The following is a 17149-nucleotide window of genomic DNA, read 5'->3' on the forward strand; positions in this document are numbered from 1 at the left end:
CACTGTATATCAATTTTAATATGCTACACCCAAGTGATCTAAGCACCCGTGAAATAAACTATTTAGAAAAAACAAAGGGGTGAGAATGGAGCTGTGCTGTCATGGCTCGTGAAAACAGAATTACGGTAATTACCGGCTTTTGCCATCGCCATGACCGCACCACCTGAGAGAATATCAGAGACCAAGATTAGGGTGGGATAACAGTTTGGAGAACCTTACGACCAAAGGATAAATCAGAATAGCTCCCCACGTCCAACCTATCGTGGCGAAAAAAAGTGTGGGGAGACGACCAGGTGGCCACCTTACAGATTTGGACTATCGAGGCCCCTCTCCTCTCGGCCGAAGAGTATGCAACTGCACAGGTAGAGTGAGCCTTGACACCAACAGGAGGAGAAAGGCCCGAAGAGACACATGACAAACAAATAGCTTCCCTAATCCATCTAGCTATGGTGTCACTTTTAACAGTATTACCCTTATTCTGTCCACAGAATTGCACACTTTGGAAAGAACTAAAGATTTTAGGAAATCAAATAGACAAATATATGAAAAGACTTTTCCATATAATTTGTCGGATTGCTACAAAATGAGGGTAAGTATCTACTGAGACAATTGAAAATTTGACACCAATTTTGAAACCTAGAAAGAATACACTCACTCAGAAACCGCCGGTACCGAAGATGGCGTCTTTGCAGATGAGTTCGCCTCGGGTTCTCACCGCTGGCACTCATGCTGGAAGCACAGAAAAAATCCCCCACTCCAATGCTGGACAGGTATGGAATGACTAGCCAGCTCACAACAGGAGGCAGAATGGCAGAAAGACTTCTTTTTAAAGGGGTACTCCGGTGAAAAACTATTTTCTTTTAAATCAACTGGTGGCAGAAAGTTAAACATATTTGTAAATTACTTCTATTAAAAAATCTTAATCCTCCCTGTACTTATTGGCTGCTGAATACTACAGAGGAAATTCTTTTCTTTTTGGAATGCTCTCTGATGACATCACGAGCACAGTTCTCTCTGCTGACGTTATAATAATAATAATAACGCTTTATTTATTGTTGTCCTTAGTGGGATTTGAACCCAAGTCCCCAGCACTGCAAGGCAGCAGTGCTAACCACTGAGCCACCATGCTGCCCTTAGCATACATCTGCTATGCATCTGCTATGCATGGTTGCTAAAATGGACAGAGATGTCAGCAGAGAGCACTGTGCTCATGATGTCATCAGTGTTCCAAAAAGAAAGGAATTTCCTCTGTAGCACTTAGCAGCTAATAAGTACTGGAAGGATTAAGATTTTTTAATAGAAGTAATTTACAAATAGCAGCCTCCCAGTCTGACTGCTAGAGCTTGGTAAGTGTGCTATTACACCTTGTTCACACTGGTGTGGTGCTGTGCGGTGTCCGTTGCTGCCGTGGCGCCGTCTCTGCGTTGGGGGGTTTGGGTGCGGCCCATAGACTGGTTTGAGTGGCATTGGGGCCACTCTGCCATTGGGTCTTTACACCCCCCCCCCCCCCCCCCCCCCCCCGGGGGCACTGGTGTCGCGGCGGTGGTGGTCGCTGCCCGATGCTACACCATTTTATGCTAGGGACCCACTCTAAATAAGTGGCCTTGACGTGGCGAGTGGGCTTGTACTTTTTGATCAAAAATGTATACTAGCAACCTGTTAGTTTTTGATATTATGCTGAGAGGCAATCAGATCATTATACAAGATTGTAGATGTGCACCATGTCTGTTTTCTACCCGAATTCATAATTTACAAATATGTTTAACTTTCTGCCACCAGTTGATTTAAAAGAAAAAAAGGTTTTCACCGGAGTACCCCTTTAAATCTGCCGCCTCCTGCATGCCGGAGGCCCGGCATGTGACGTCACATCCACCTCCTTTGACCTCCGACTTCCTCCGCACCGCTAATCTCCGCCCCTTACATGGCCGCAGCCGCCCGCAGCTATCCCCTTTGAACTTGCAGACGCCGAGATCCTCTGCCAGCAGCCTGCCGCACTCACCCGACAGCCCAGCACCAAACCGGCGTCGGATATTCAGTAAGTCAGTGCAGGGGAGAGGGGCGGGAGATTTAAATAAAGGAGGAAAACTTTGTGAGCCTGGCTGAGATCCCCAACCAGGGCTCATATAGGGATCCTGTACCTCGTACACCGAGGGGCCCAGCATAAAGGATCCCACAGCCATTCAAATATTATAGAGCCCCACTTGAGACAGGGCTCCTCTCCAGGCTTCCCATAGGGGCAGGAAACCACTGAAAATGGAGGAGAGGGCTTCCTTTTAATCTCCAGGGTTCCCTGTCCCTAGGGGCGGAGTCCCTCTCTCAGGTGGTGTTGTCATGGCGATGGGAAAATAGGGCGATTTTAACCCCTTAAGGACATTTTCATTTTTTCCTCACCACGCTTTCAATTTTGGACATATAATTCCATATGATGGCTTATTTTTTGCGCCACCAATTCTACTTTGCAGTGACAGTCGTTTTACCAAAAACTCCACGGCAAAACGGAAAATAAATTCATTGTGCAACAAAATTGAAGAAAAAAAGTCATTTCGTAACTTTTGGGGGCTTCCGTTATTCTGTATGTCCATACGGTTAAAAGATACCCTACTTATATAGGTTTGATTTTGTCGTACTTCTGAAAAAAATCATAACTACATGCAGGAAAATGTATACGTTCAAAATTGTGCTCATCTGACCCTATAACTTTCTTTTTCCGTGTATGGGCCAGTATGAGAGCTAATTTTTTTTGCGCTGTGCTCTGAAGTTTTTATTGGTACCATTTTTGCATTGATTTGACTTTTTATATAATAAAAAAAATGAATAAAAAGCTATGTTGGACTTTGGAAATTTTTTTGCGCTTACGCCATTGACCGTGCGGTTTAATTAACGATATTTTTATAGTTCGGACATTTACGCACATGGCGATACACACGTTTATTTTTATTTACAGATTTTTTTTATGGGAAAAGGGGTGGTGATTCAAACTTTTATTAGGGAAGGGTTTAAATGAGCTTCATAAAAATTTTTTTGCAGTGTTATAGGTCCCATAGGGGGCTATAACACTGCACACACTGATCTTTTACCCTGATCTCTGCAAAGCCATTGCTTTGTATGGATCAACATAATAGGGGGTTGATTGCTCAAGCCTGTAGCTCAGGCTTGGAGCAATTAAGCGCCGATCGGACACGACGGAGCAAGGTAAGGGGGCCTCCGCTCGCGTCCTAGCTGATCGGGACATCGTGATTTTATCCCGATTTTGTAAAAAAGTGACATTTTTTTTAAAGCAGTACAATAATATAAAAGTATGTAAACATGGGTATTTTAAATTGTATCAACCCACAGGATAAAGAAAACATGACATTTTTACCGCACAGTGTGAAAATGTCACACAAAAAACAAGCCCTCGTATGGGTCTGTGGATGGAAATATAAAAGTTATGAATTTTAGAAGGCAAGGAGGAATAAGTGAAAAAGGCAAAAATAAAATTGGCCTGGTATTTAAAGGGGGACAAGGATAGGGGAATAAGATGTCTAATCGCAGGTGTCTCGCTGCTAGGAAACCCTGCAATCTCGGCTGCGGCACCACAAACATCCAGAACACAGAGCAAACTTCGCTCCGTGCAGGATGACTGGCGATGCGGGGCGGAGGCTTGTGATGTCATTGTCCGCTCGTGACCTCATGGTCACGCCCCCTCAATGGAAGTCTATTGGAGGGGGCGTGACGGCCTTCACGCCGACTCCCATAGACTTGCATTGAGAGGATGTGGCAGTTACGTCACATAATGGGCGTGGCCATGACATCACAGGCCTCCGGCGCTACACCCGACGCTCTAAATGAATGCTGGGTGCAGCAGGAAGATCACGGGGGTCCCCTTTGGATAGGGGATGAGATGACTAGGAGTGGAGTACCCCTTTAAACCCTTATGGACGCAGGGTTTTTCATTTTCATTTCTTCCTCATCACCTAAAATTCCATATTACGGCTTATTTTTTGTGCCACCAATTCTACTTTGCAGTGGCTATTACACTGCACATACCGACATTATTGCCTTGCATTGACACAGATCATTGCCTTGCATTGACACAGCAAAGATCAGTGTTATCGGTGGTCGAATGCTCGGTTAAAGGGGTTATGCACCATAAGGTGATTTTAGTACATACCTGGCAGACAGTAATGGAAGGATCTGCGCTTGTCTTGAGGCTAAATGGCTATGTTGTAAGATTACAATAACACTGTGGCTAGCTTTTTGTGAACTGGTATTTCCTGTTTGACTTTTGACTACAAATCCCACAATTCCATTTTCCACCCTCCCACACATCAGCCACCCCACCCACTGAAGCATAAATGAGCTGCATCCATTCAAAAGAGCTGTGATTTTCAATCAGGGTGCCTACTGCTGTTGCATTAGCTGGAGATTGATCTCCAAGCGATCACCCATTGAAGCAGACCGACTCCCTGTAATCAGCTGACTAGTGAGTCAGGTCTCGGCCGCATTGCAACCTGGGAAAAATCTGAGACAACAGGAATTTTGTATGCTGTTAAAAATAAATATTGGGGTGAAAAAATCACAGAAGAATTGTGAGAAAACCGTCAAAGACAGGTACAGACACTACATTATGAACTACACTAACTTTACAGCCCCTGTAGCATAGTCAAAAAAAATTCCTGTAATACCCCTTTAAAAGCGCGTGGCACAACGATTGGTGCCGCACGCTATTAGCCCAAGAAGGTTAAGCGGTTAAGGCCAAAATGGGCTTGGTCCATAAGGGGTTAAAAGTTAGCCTTAGCCTGTCAGTAAAAGAAGCTGTAGCTGGCACCCAGCTTCCAACCACAGAAAGAACTGTAGATTCAAACATTTACCAAGTGTAGTGATGTGTATGTACTTGCTGCTCTTAGCAGGTTTATCCTTCGAGGTCTTGTGAAGAGATAGCACCACTGCTTCAGGTACATTCACAAGTTCAAAGTGCCTGGGCCTATGCAGAATTTTACCTCAATACCAGATGTTACAGTTAATGCGTACTTGTCAGATCACCCAAAAAAAAAAAAAAAAAAACTGTTATATGTTGCTCAGTATCTCATCCTGATCGTGTACATGTAATCTTTATGCGCCTATGCCCAATATTTCTTTTAGAATTCAATTTACTTGGAGTAAATGCAAAATGAAAGTACTTTTCATTTACAGCAGAGGGGCGGGTCCTCACTGTGATGACCACTCCCCGTCCCTCACTTCTCTGGGAGTGGTAACCCTTTCCTTTCTGGTTTTATGCCCCACACACACACACACACACACATACACTGTGTGCCTACAGCTTTTGCAAAACTACAGCTCCCAGCATGCCCACACATTCTTTGAGTTGTAGTTTTGCAACAGCTGGAGGCATATGATTGGTAAAACCAATTTTCAGCAGTGTTGCTGCAGGCGGTGTTCCTCCACTTGTTGCAAAACCACAACTCCCAGCATGCCCACACATCATTTGTCAGTGCAGGCATGCTGGGAGTTGTAGTTTTGCAACAGCTGGAAGCATTTGATTGTAGTCCCCTGTAACACACATACATTCAGATATATACACACACACACACACACACACACACACACACACACACGCAGGGACACTTTTTAAATAAAGAAATCCTCCATTCAGTCTTCTGTCTCCTGCTCAGTCACGGCAGCAGTGTGCTTCTGCCCCCCCCCCCCCCCCTTCTCTCCACAGGAGCACACAAGCAGCAGCTTTAGACCTGCAGACCTGTCAATCATGAAATGGGTCCATGACGTAGGTGATGACGCGTGGACACAGCAGGTCTAGTGTGTAGCCCAGGAGGCAGTTCTTTGACTGGCTTTTTCAGTATGAAAGACTTTTTTTAATGAAAGCAATTTTGCACCGGTTTTGCATGCTTTACAACATATCAAATGTTTTTATATCTGACAGTGGCCATTTAACCCCTTAAGGACCAGGCCAACTTTCACTGTAGGACCAGAGCGTTTTTTGCACATCTGACCACTGTCACTTTAAGCATTAATAACTATGGGATGCTTTTACCTTTCATTCTGATTCCGAGATTGTTAGTGGTAAAATTTTGTCCATACTTGCATCATTTCTTGGTGAATAATTCCAAAATTTGATGAATAAAAATAGAAAATTTAGCATTTTTCTAACTTTGAAACTCTCTGCTTGTAAGGAAAATAGACATTTCAAATAAATTCTATTTTGATTCACAAATACAATATGTCTACTTTATGTTTGCATCATAAAGTTGACGTGTTTTTACTTTTGGAAGACAGAGGGCTTCAAAGTTCAGCAGCAATTTTCCAATTTTTCACAGAATTTTCAAAATCGGAATTTTTCATGGACCAGTTCAGGTTTGAAGTGGATTTGAAGGGCCTTCATATTAGAAATACCCCACAAATGACCCCATTATAAAAACTGCACCCCTCAAAGTATTCAAAATGACATTCAGTAAGTGTGTTAACCCTTTAGGCGTTTCACAGGAATAACAGCAAAATAAAGGAGAAAATGCAAAATCTTCATTTTTAACACTTGCATGTTCTTGTAGACCCAGTTTTTGAATTACTACAAGAGGTAAAAGGAGACAAATCCTCTCAAAATTTGTAACCCAATTTCTCTCGAGTAAAGAAATACCTCATGTGTATGTCAAGTTTTCGGCGGGCGCTGTAGAGGGCTCAGAAGGGAAGGAGCTACAATGGGATTTTGGAGAGAGAGTTTTTCTAAAATGGTTTTTGGGGGGCATGTCACATTTAGGAAGCCCCTATGGTGCCAGAACAGCAGAAAACCCCCCACAAGGCATATCATTCTGGAAACTACACCCCTCGAGGCATGTAACAAGTGTTTCAGTGAGCCTTAACACCCCACAGGTGTTTGATGACTTTTCGTTAAAATCGGATGTGTAAATGAAAAAAAATATTTTTTCACTAAAGTGCAGTTTTTCCCCCCCAAATGTACCCTTTATAAAATAGTAATGGGAGAAAATGCCCCCCAAAATTTGTAACCCCCATCTCTTCTGAGTATGGAAATACCCCATGTTAGGATGTAAAATGCTCTGCGGGCGAACTACAATGCTCAGAAGAGAGTCACATTTGACTTTTTTAAAGCAAATTTTGCTGAAATGGTTTTTGGGGGGCATGTCGCATTTAGGAAGCCCCTATGGTGCCAGAACAGCAGGAAAAAAAAACTAAAAAAATATATAACACATGGCATACTTTTTTTGGAAACCACACGCCTCAAGGAAAATAACATGGGGTACAGTGAGCCTTAAAACCTCACAGGTATTTCACGACTTTGTTACAGCTGTTTTTCCCCCCCAAATTTTACATTTTTACAAGGGGTAATAGGAGAAAATTACCCCCAAAATTTGTAATTTCTTACCTTTCTTCTAGTATGGAAATACCCCATGTGTGGACGTCAAGTGCTCTGCTGGCGCACTTCAATGCTCGGAAGAGGAGGAGTGCCATTGAGCTTTTGGAAAGGGAATTTGTTTGGAATGGAAGTCAGGGGCCAAGTGCGTTAACAAAGCTCCCCGTGGTGCCAGAACAGTGGACCCCCCCCAAATGGGACCCCATTTTTGAAACTAAACCCCTCACAATTTAATTAGGGGTGCAGTGAGTATTTACACTCCACTGGCATTTGACAGATCTTTGGAACAGTGTGCTGAGCAAATTAAATGTTTCATTTTCACAGACCACTGTTCCAAAAATCTGTCAGACACCTGTGGGGCGTAAATGCTCACTTATTACATTACGTGAGGGGTGTAGTTTCCAAAATGGGGTCACATGTGGGAGGGGTCCGCTGTTCTGGCACTATGGGGGCTTTGTAAATACACATGGCCTTCAATTCCGGACAAATTTTCTCTTCAAAATCCCAATGGCGCTCCTTCTCTTCTGAGCATTTTAGTTTGCCCGCAGAGCACTTTACATCCACATATGGGGTATTTATATACTCAGAAGAAATTAGGTTACAAATTTTTTTTTTGCCTATTTTCCCTTGTGAAAATGAAAAATTTAGGGTAACACTAGCATTTTAGTGACATTTTTTATTTTATTTTTCCCACCCAACTTTAATGAAAATTTGTGAAACACCTGTGGGGTGTTAAAGTTCACTATACCCCTTGTTACATTCCATGAGGGGTGTAGTTTCCAAAATGGGGTCACATGTGGGTATTTTTTTTTTTGAGTTTAAAATCAGCCACCCCTGTGCAAATCACCAATTTAGGCCTCAAATGTACATAGTGTGCTCTCACTCCTGAGCCTTGTTGTGCACACCCGCAGAGCATTTTACACCCACATATGGGGTATTTCTGTATTCAGGAGAAAGTTTCACAAATTTTTCCTTTTACCTCTTGTGAAAATAAAAAGTAAAGGGCAACAACAGCATGTTCCTTTTCATAAGGGGTAAAAAGGAGAAAAAGCCCCCCAAAATTTGTAGTGCAATTTCTACCGAGTACGGAAATACCCCGTATTTGGCACTAAACTGTTTCCTTGAAATACGACAGGGCTCCAAAGTGAGAGAGCGCCATGCGCAGTTTTAGACTAAATTCGGGATTGCATAGGGGTATTCTACAGCAGTGATTCCCAAACACAGTGCCTCCAGCTGTTGATAAACTCCTAGCATGCCTGGACAGTCAGTGGCTGTCCGGAAATGCTGGGAGTTGTTTTGCAACAGCTGGAGGCTCCATTTTGGAAACACTCATACAATACGTTTTTCTTTTTTATTTGGGGGGAGGGGGCGGCAGTGTAAAGGGGTGTATATGTAGTGTTTTACCCTTTATTATGTGTTAGTGTAGTGTTTTTAGGGGGGGGGCTGCTGCTGTCTACAAGGGGGGGCTGCTGTCTACAAGGGGGGGCTGCTGCCAATGACTGCCAGGGGGCTGCTACTAATGTCTGCCAGGGGATACTACCTACTATTAAAGACAATCTTACAGCAGAGTCACCTGCACTAACTTGAATTTATGGGTAGATATTGCAGGTGACCCGGTTTCTACCGCTGCTCCCCATTTGGTCATCGGTCTCGCTGCCAATGCCAGTTCCCTGTTCTGTCAAACGCTGTCTTGGCTCATATTACAGCAGCCGCCTCCAATGCACACAACAAGGACCCACATATACGGTAGACAGCACTGGAAACTGGGTCACCCTGGTGTCAGATTCCCTTTAAAATATAAGTACTCGTACTTGGTATTGGCGAGTACTAGAATTAAAGGATCGGAACTCGTACTCCATCTTAAAAAATTGTATCGGGACATCCCTAGTTACTAGCATAGAGAGAGAAAAAAATTTCAGGAAGTTACAGTACTAACTATGTGCCAAGCATTTTCACATCTGTATAAACATTTTTAACCCAAAGTTGATCAGATTCTATTAGAGGAATGCAGGAATCACTCCTTTGCAGAAAATGTCTTTCTGATGGAACACACTTTTATAACTAAAAACCTCATGTGGGTACATTTGGCTTTCGAGTCTAAAAATGCACAAGCTTTGTGTTATCCAGTATGTTCAGCCTTATATATAGCAGGTGGGGGTAAAACCAGGAATATATACTCAACTGAGATGCACACCTTTGCTCTTTATTTGCTTCTTTGAGGGAGTGTTGCTGTCAGAATTCAATTCGATATTGTCAGGGTCCCCTCTAATTGCCTATAAAGAAAATATGTATGTAAATAAGAGCATAGAGCTGTTTGTGACTGTATACGAATATATGTTACTAAATGCATAGTTATTAGACATTTAACAATAAACAAGATCACTCCTATTACATTTTATTCACAGCTACCACTATAAAGGGTCAGTTCACACAGTAACAGTATCAGTGTCAACTAAAGGCGTATTCCCATTTCATGATTTCACTTTCTCAGCCACCTGCACCCTACAATGGAAAAGCCTGAGGCAGCAAAAGGAGGGAAGGTGCAGTGCTGGGGGGTATACCGGTTCATATCAATATCAAATACCGTATATACTCGAGTATAAGCCGAGTTTTTCAGCACGATTTTTCGTGCTGAAAACACCCCCCTCGGCTTATACTCGAGTGAACTCCCCCACCCGCAGTGGTCTTCAACATGCGGACCTCCAGAGGTTTCAAAACTACAACTCCCAGCAAGCCAGGGCAGCCATCGGCTGTCCGGGCTTGCTGGGAGTTGTAGTTTTGAAACCTCCGGAGGTCCGCAGGTTGAAGACCACTGCGGCCTTCAACATCATCCAGCCCCCCTCTCACCCCCTTTAGTTCTGAGTACTCACCTCCGCTCGGCGCTGGTCCGGTCCTGCAGGGCTGTCCGGTAAGGAGGTGGTCCGGTGAGGAGGTGGTCCGGGCTGCTATCTTCACCGGGGAGGCCTCTTCTAAGCGCTTCGGGCCCGGCCTCAGAATAGTCACGTTGCCTTGACAACGACGCAGATGCGTCGTTGTCTAGGCAACGGCTCTATTCCGGGCCGGAAGCGCGGAGAAGAGGCGCCCCCGGTGAAGATAGCAGCCCGGACCACCTCCTCACCTCCTTACCGGACAGCCCTGCAGGACCGGACCAGCGCCGAGCGGAGGTGAGTACTCAGAACTAAAGGGGGTGAGAGGGGGCTGGATGATGTTGAAGGCCGCAGTGGTCTTCAACCTGCGGACCTCCGGAGGTTTCAAAACTACAACTCCCAGCAAGCCCGGACAGCCGATGGCTGCCCGGGCTTGCTGGGAGTTGTAGTTTTGAAACCTCTGGAGGTCCGCATGTTGAAGGCCGCAGTGGTCTTCAACCTGCGGACCTCCGGAGGTTTCAAAACTACAACTCCCAGCAAGCCCGGACAGCCGATGGCTGCCCGGGCTTGCTGGGAGTTGTAGTTTTGAAACCTCTGGAGGTCCGCAGGTTGAAGACCACTGAGGGCGAATGATGAGAAGAGGATGATGAAGGGGGGGGGGGTGTGGGGATGATGAAGGGGGGTGGGGATGATGAAGGGGGGGGGGTGTGGGATGATTACAAGGGGATGATGAAGGGGGGATGTGTGGGATGATAAGGGGATGTGTGGGATGATGACAAGGGGATGATGAAGGGGGGTGGGGATGATGAAGGGGGGGGTGTGGGATGATGACAAGGGGATGATGAAGGGGGGATGTGTGGGATGATAAGGGGATGTGTGGGATGATGACAAGGGGATGATGAAGGGGGGATGTGTGGGATGATGACAAGGGGATGTGTGGGATGATGACAAGGGGATGATGAAGGGGGGATGTGTGGGATAAGGGGATGTGTGGGATGATGACAAGGGGATGATGAAGGGGGGATGTGTGGGATAAGGGGATGTGTGGGATGATGACAAGGGGATGATGAAGGGGGGATGTGTGGGATGATGACATGGGGATGATGAAGGGGGGATGTGTGGGATGATAAGGGGATGTGTGGGATGATGACAAGGGGATGATGAAGGGGGGATGTGTGGGATGATGACAAGGGGATGATGAGGATGTTAATGACGGGTCTGGATGATGACAGGGGGGGATGAGGTATTTCCCACCCTAGGCTTATACTCGAGTCAATAACTTTTCCTGGGATTTTGGGTTGAAATTAGGGGTCTCGGCTTATACTCGGGTCGGCTTATACTCGAGTATATACGGTATATAAATTGGGTATCATTGTAACCATACGGACCTACAGAATATATGGTGTCATTTTTACCAAGAAGTACACTGCGTAGAATCAGAAGCCCCCAAGTTACAAAATGGCTTCTTTTTTTTTTTTTTCAATTGTGCCCGAAACATTTTTTTCTGTGTTTGCCGAGTATATACGGTAAGTTTTTCCTGCACGATATGAGTTTTTGGCCATACCGCAATACCGGCTGAGCCCCTCTACCCCCCCCCCCCAGAATGAGTGAATTATCTGCCGCAGCGCGCTGTCCACACATCAGGGAGCTAATCATATGTGACCCACAAGAGCTGTTCTGCTTTTCTTCCGCCCCCCCCCCCCCCAATGAATTATCAGCTGCGCGGTCCCCACATCATGTCACCTGCAAGTGCTCCACTGCTCATCCTCCCCTGAGTTGCGGGCCGCTGGCGCTAGAAATCTGTACTGTACTACAATTAACGTTGCCCGGGCTGCAAAACAAAAACAAAAAATAAACTTTAACTCACCTTTCGACGTTCCCCGTTAACGGCCTCACAATCCCTCCGCTGCGGTGATGGGGATGGGAACGTCACAGAGCCATCAGCCTATCACCGGCCACAGCGATGTCCCGCCCCGGCCGATGATACGCTGGCGGCTCTGACTTTCCTGTCCCAAGGAAACAGCAGGAGGAGGACCGCAGCACAGGACAGTGAAGACGGTACCAGAGCCTGGGAAACGTTATTTGTAGTACAGTACAGATTTCTAGTGCCGGCGGCCCGCAACTGATAGGAGGATGAGCAGAGGAGCGCTTGCGGTGACATGATGTGGGGACAGCGCAGCTGAATTCATTGGGGGCGGGGAGGTGTTGGAAGAGAAGCGGCACCCAGGACACATGGGGGGTGGGGGAATACCGTTAAATACTGTGGAACCGCCATCACTTACAAAAATACTGTGACACACGTTTTTACTTATACCGCCCAGCTTTAGGAAGGTGTGCAATTTGCTTAACTCCCACTGAAAGTGAGCTACACTGTTTACGCAACCCCTGTCCATTGTCTTCAACTAGCAGGATGTTTTAGTCTGCTTAACACTGATAACTTCAATAACCACCTAAACACCTAGGACGACATTTATTAACCCCTTAAGGACTCAGGGTTTTTCCGTTTTTGCACTTTCGTTTTTTCCTCCTTACCTTTAAAAAATCATAACCTTTCAATTTTACACCTAAAAATCCATATTATGGCTTATTTTTTGCGTCGCCAATTCTACTTTGCAGTGACATTAGTCATTTTACCCAAAAATGCACGGCGAAACGGAAAAAAAAATCATTGTGCGACAAAATCGAAAAAAAAAACGCCATTTTGTAACTTTTGGGGGCTTCCGTTTCTACGCAGTGCATATTTCGGTAAAAATTACACCTTATCATTATTCTGTAGGTCCATACGGTTAAAATGATACCCTACTTATATAGGTTTGATTTTGTCGCACTTCTGGAAAAAATCATAACTACATGCAGGAAAATTTATACATTTAAAAATGTCCTCTTCTGACCCCTATAACTTTTTTATTTTTCCACGTACGGGGCGGTATGAGGACTAATTTTTTGCGCCGTGATCTGAAGTTTTTATTGGTACGATTTTTGTTTTGATCTGACTTTTTGATCACTTTTTATTCATTTTTTTATGTTATAAAAAGTTACCAAAATACGCTTTTTTGGACTTTGGAATTTTTTTTGCGCGTACGCCATTGACCGTACGGCTTAATTAATGATATATTTTTATAGTTCGGACATTTACGCACGCGGCGATACCACATATGTTTATTTATTTATTTATTTTTTTTTACACTTTTATTTTTCTTATGGGAAAAGGGGGGTGATTCAAACTTTTATTAGGGAAGGGGTTAAATGACCTTTATTAACACTTTTTTTTTACTTTTTTTTTTGCAGTGTTATAGGTCCCATAGGGACCTATAACACTGCACACACTGATCTCTCATCCTGATCACAGGCGTGTATTAACACGCCTGTGATCAGCATTATCGACGCTTGACTGCTCCTGCCTGGATCTCAGGCACAGAGCAGTCATTCGTCGATCGGACACTGAGGAGGCAGGTAAGAGCCCTCCCGGTGTCCGGTCAGCTGTTCGGGACCGCCGCGGTGAAATCGCGGCGTCCCGAACAGCCCGACTGAGCAGCCGGGATACTTTCAGTTTCACTTTAGAAGCGGCGGTCAGCTTTGACTGCCGCTTCTAAAGGGTTAATACCGCACATCGCCGCGATCGGCGATGTGTGGTATTAGCCGCGGGTCCCGGCCGTTGATTAGCGCCGGGACCCACGCGATATGATGCGGGATCGCGGCGCGATCCCGCTTCATATCGCGGGAGCCGGCGCAGGACGTAAATATACGTCCTGCGTCGTTAAGGGGTTAATGTTTGTGCAAGCCACATTATACATTTTGTGCAAAGTTCTATTTGTACACCTGAGCTGCCTCTCACAGGAGAAGTGGTGTGTCCTGGACACAGGTATTTTGTTCTATTGCTTTGAGGCTAGGATTACATATTTTTTCTGGCCCTTTTGCTGGTGTGTGGAAACAGTCATTTTTGTACCCCGTGACAGTTTTCTCACTACCTTCAGGATACCACTGCATGGGTCAGAGGCACGGAGTGGTCCACGGAGTGTAAGGAGTAATGTATAGCATATACATATGCAGGGTGCATTGCATCACTACTTATCTCCGCCAGCTGTATAGTGTACCCATGTATACTATACAGGAGAACAGCAAGTAACAAGTTAATCCACAATGCTGCATTAACTATTTGTGCTTCATTCTGTATATACAGTTGGCGGACATCAACAATTGGAGTCTCCCTGTTTAGGAACACACTGTACTATGTGCTTCTATGTGTCCTGCTTGCTGTCATAGATTTGTGGCAAAAAAAAAAAAAAAAAAGCAGACATGCGGTCGCCGCGGCCAACTACGGCTGTCAAAGCTGATAGCAGCATCTAAAAAGGTACCTTTAACATCTTAAGGACCCATGACGTACCGGTACGTCATGAGTCCGCTCCCGTTCTATAATGCGGGGCCACGGCGTGGCCCGCGTCATAGCAGGTCAGGCCCGGCCTAACAACGGCCTGGACCCGTGGCTAATAGCGCGCAGCACTGATTGCGGTGCTGTGCGCTATTAACCCTTTAGACGCGGCGTTCAAAGTTGAACGCTGCGTCTAAAGTGAAAGTAAAACCATGTCGGTTAGCTCAGGGAGCGGTTCGGGATCGCCACGGCAAAACCGCGGCATCCCGAACAGCTTACATGACAGCCGGAGGGTCCCTACCTGCCTCCTCGCTGTCCGATCGCCGAATGACTGCTCAGTGCCTGAGATCCAGGCATGAGCAGTCAAGCGGCAGAATCATCGATCAGTGGTTTCTTATGAGAAACCACTGATCAATGTAAAAAAGATCAGTGTGTGCAGTGTTATAGGTCCCTATGGGAGCTATAACACTGCAAACAGTGGGAAAAAAAAAAAGTGAATAAAGATCATTTAACACCATCCCTAATAAAAGTTTGAATCAGCCCCCTTTTTCCATAAAAAAAATTATAAATGTGTAAATAAAAACATGTGGTATCGCCGTGTGCGGAAATGTCCAAATTATAAAAATATATCGTTAATTAAACCGCACGGTCAATGGCGTGCGCGCAAAAAATTCCAAAGTCCAAAATAGTGCATTTTTGGTCACTTTATAACCTGAAAAAATATGATCAATAAGTCCTATCAATGCAAAAATGGTACCGCTAAAAACTTCACATCACGGCACAAAAAATGAGCCCTCATACCACCCCATACGCGGAAAAATAAAAAAAAGTTATAGGGGTCAGAAGATGACAATTTTAAACATATACATTTTCCTGCATGTAGTTTAGATTTTTTCCAGAAGTACCACAATATGCAACCTATATAAGTAGGGTAGCATTTTAATCGTATGGACCTACAAAATAAAGATAAGGTGTAATTTTTACCAAAAAAATGTGCTGCGTAGAAACGGAAGCCCCCAAAAGTTACAAAATGGCATTTTTTTTCTAAATTTTGTCTCAATTTTTTTTCCATTTTGCCGTAGATTTTTGGGTAAAATGACTGATGTCATTACAAAGTAGAATTGGTGGCAGAAAAAATAAGCCATCATATGGATTTTTAGGTCCAAAATTGAAAGAGTTATGATTTTCTAACGGTAAGGAGGAAAAAACGAAAATGCAAAAAACGGAAAAACCCTGGGTCCTTAAGGGGTTAACTGCTCCCTGGTGGTCCAGTGGGGTGGATCGTCCCCCGCAGGGGAAAATAAAAAAGTTATAGTGGTCAGAACAGGACAATTTTTAACATACTAATTTTGGTAGTAAAATAAATAAAACCTACCGTATATACTCGAGTATAAGCCGAGTTTTTCAGCACGATTTTTCGTGCTGAAAACACCCCCCTCGGCTTATACTCGAGTGAACTCCCCCACCCGCAGTGGTCTTCAACCTGCGGACTTCCAGAGGTTTCAAAACTACAACTCCCAGCAAGCCAGGGCAGCCATCGGCTGTCCGGGCTTGCTGGGAGTTGTAGTTTTGAAACCTCCGGAGGTCCGCAGGTTGAAGACCACTGCGGCCTTCAACATCATCCAGCCCCCTCTCACCCCCTTTAGTTCTGAGTACTCACCTCCGCTCGGCGCTGGTCCGGTCCTGCAGGGCTGTCCGGTAAGGAGGTGGTCCGGTGAGGAGGTGGTCCGGGCTGCTATCTTCACCGGGGAGGCCTCTTCTAAGCGCTTCGGGCCCGGCCTCAGAATAGTCACGTTGCCTTGACAACGACGCAGATGCGTCGTTGTTAAGGCAACGGCTCTATTCCGGGCCGGAAGCGCGGAGAAGAGGCGCCCCCGGTGAAGATAGCAGCCCGGACCACCTCCTCACCGGACCACCTCCTTACCGGACAGCCCTGCAGGACCGGACCAGCGCCAAGCGGAGGTGAGTACTGTACAGAACTAAAGGGGGTGAGAGGGGGCTGGATGATGTTGAAGGCCGCAGTGGTCTTCAACCTGCGGACCTCCGGAGGTTTCAAAACTACAACTCCCAGCAAGCCCGGACAGCCGATGGCTGCCCGGGCTTGCTGGGAGTTGTAGTTTTGAAACCTCTGGAGGTCCGCATGTTGAAGGCCGCAGTGGTCTTCAACCTGCGGACCTCCGGAGGTTTCAAAACTACAACTCCCAGCAAGCCCGGACAGCCGATGGCTGCCCGGGCTTGCTGGGAGTTGTAGTTTTGAAACCTCTGGAGGTCCGCAGGTTGAAGACCACTGAGGGCGAATGATGAGAAGAGGATGATGAAGGGGGGGGGGGGGTGTGGGGATGATGAAGGGGGATGTGTGGGATAAGGGGATGTGTGGGATGATGACAAGGGGATGATGAAGGGGGGGGATGTGTGGGATGATGACAAGGGGATGATGAAGGGGGGATGTGTGGGATGATGACAAGGGGATGATGAAGGGGGGATGTGTGGGATGATAAGGGGATGTGTGGGATGATGACAAGGGGATGATGAAGGGGGGATGTGTGGGAT

At 45.6% G+C, this 17149-nt stretch overlaps 1 protein-coding gene across 7 annotated transcripts in view; it reads right to left on the minus strand.

Moving 5' to 3' along the window:
- ZNF280D (zinc finger protein 280D) overlaps positions 1 to 17149 on the minus strand; it is a 181449-nt gene that overhangs the window by 150991 nt on the left and 13309 nt on the right. For 4 of the 7 annotated variants that reach the window (XM_056572395.1, XM_056572389.1, XM_056572394.1 and 1 more), the window contains exon 2: positions 9558 to 9636. The gene's annotated coding sequence lies outside the window, so the exon portion shown is untranslated. Of the gene's footprint in view, positions 1 to 9545; positions 9637 to 17149 lie in introns of all 7 variants that reach the window. The other 3 variants (XM_056572390.1, XM_056572393.1, XM_056572392.1) reach the window with 1 other exon arrangement.

The sequence above is a fragment of the Hyla sarda genome, chromosome 4 (genome assembly GCF_029499605.1).
Source record: "Hyla sarda isolate aHylSar1 chromosome 4, aHylSar1.hap1, whole genome shotgun sequence".
Taxonomy (NCBI): Eukaryota; Metazoa; Chordata; class Amphibia; order Anura; family Hylidae; genus Hyla; species Hyla sarda.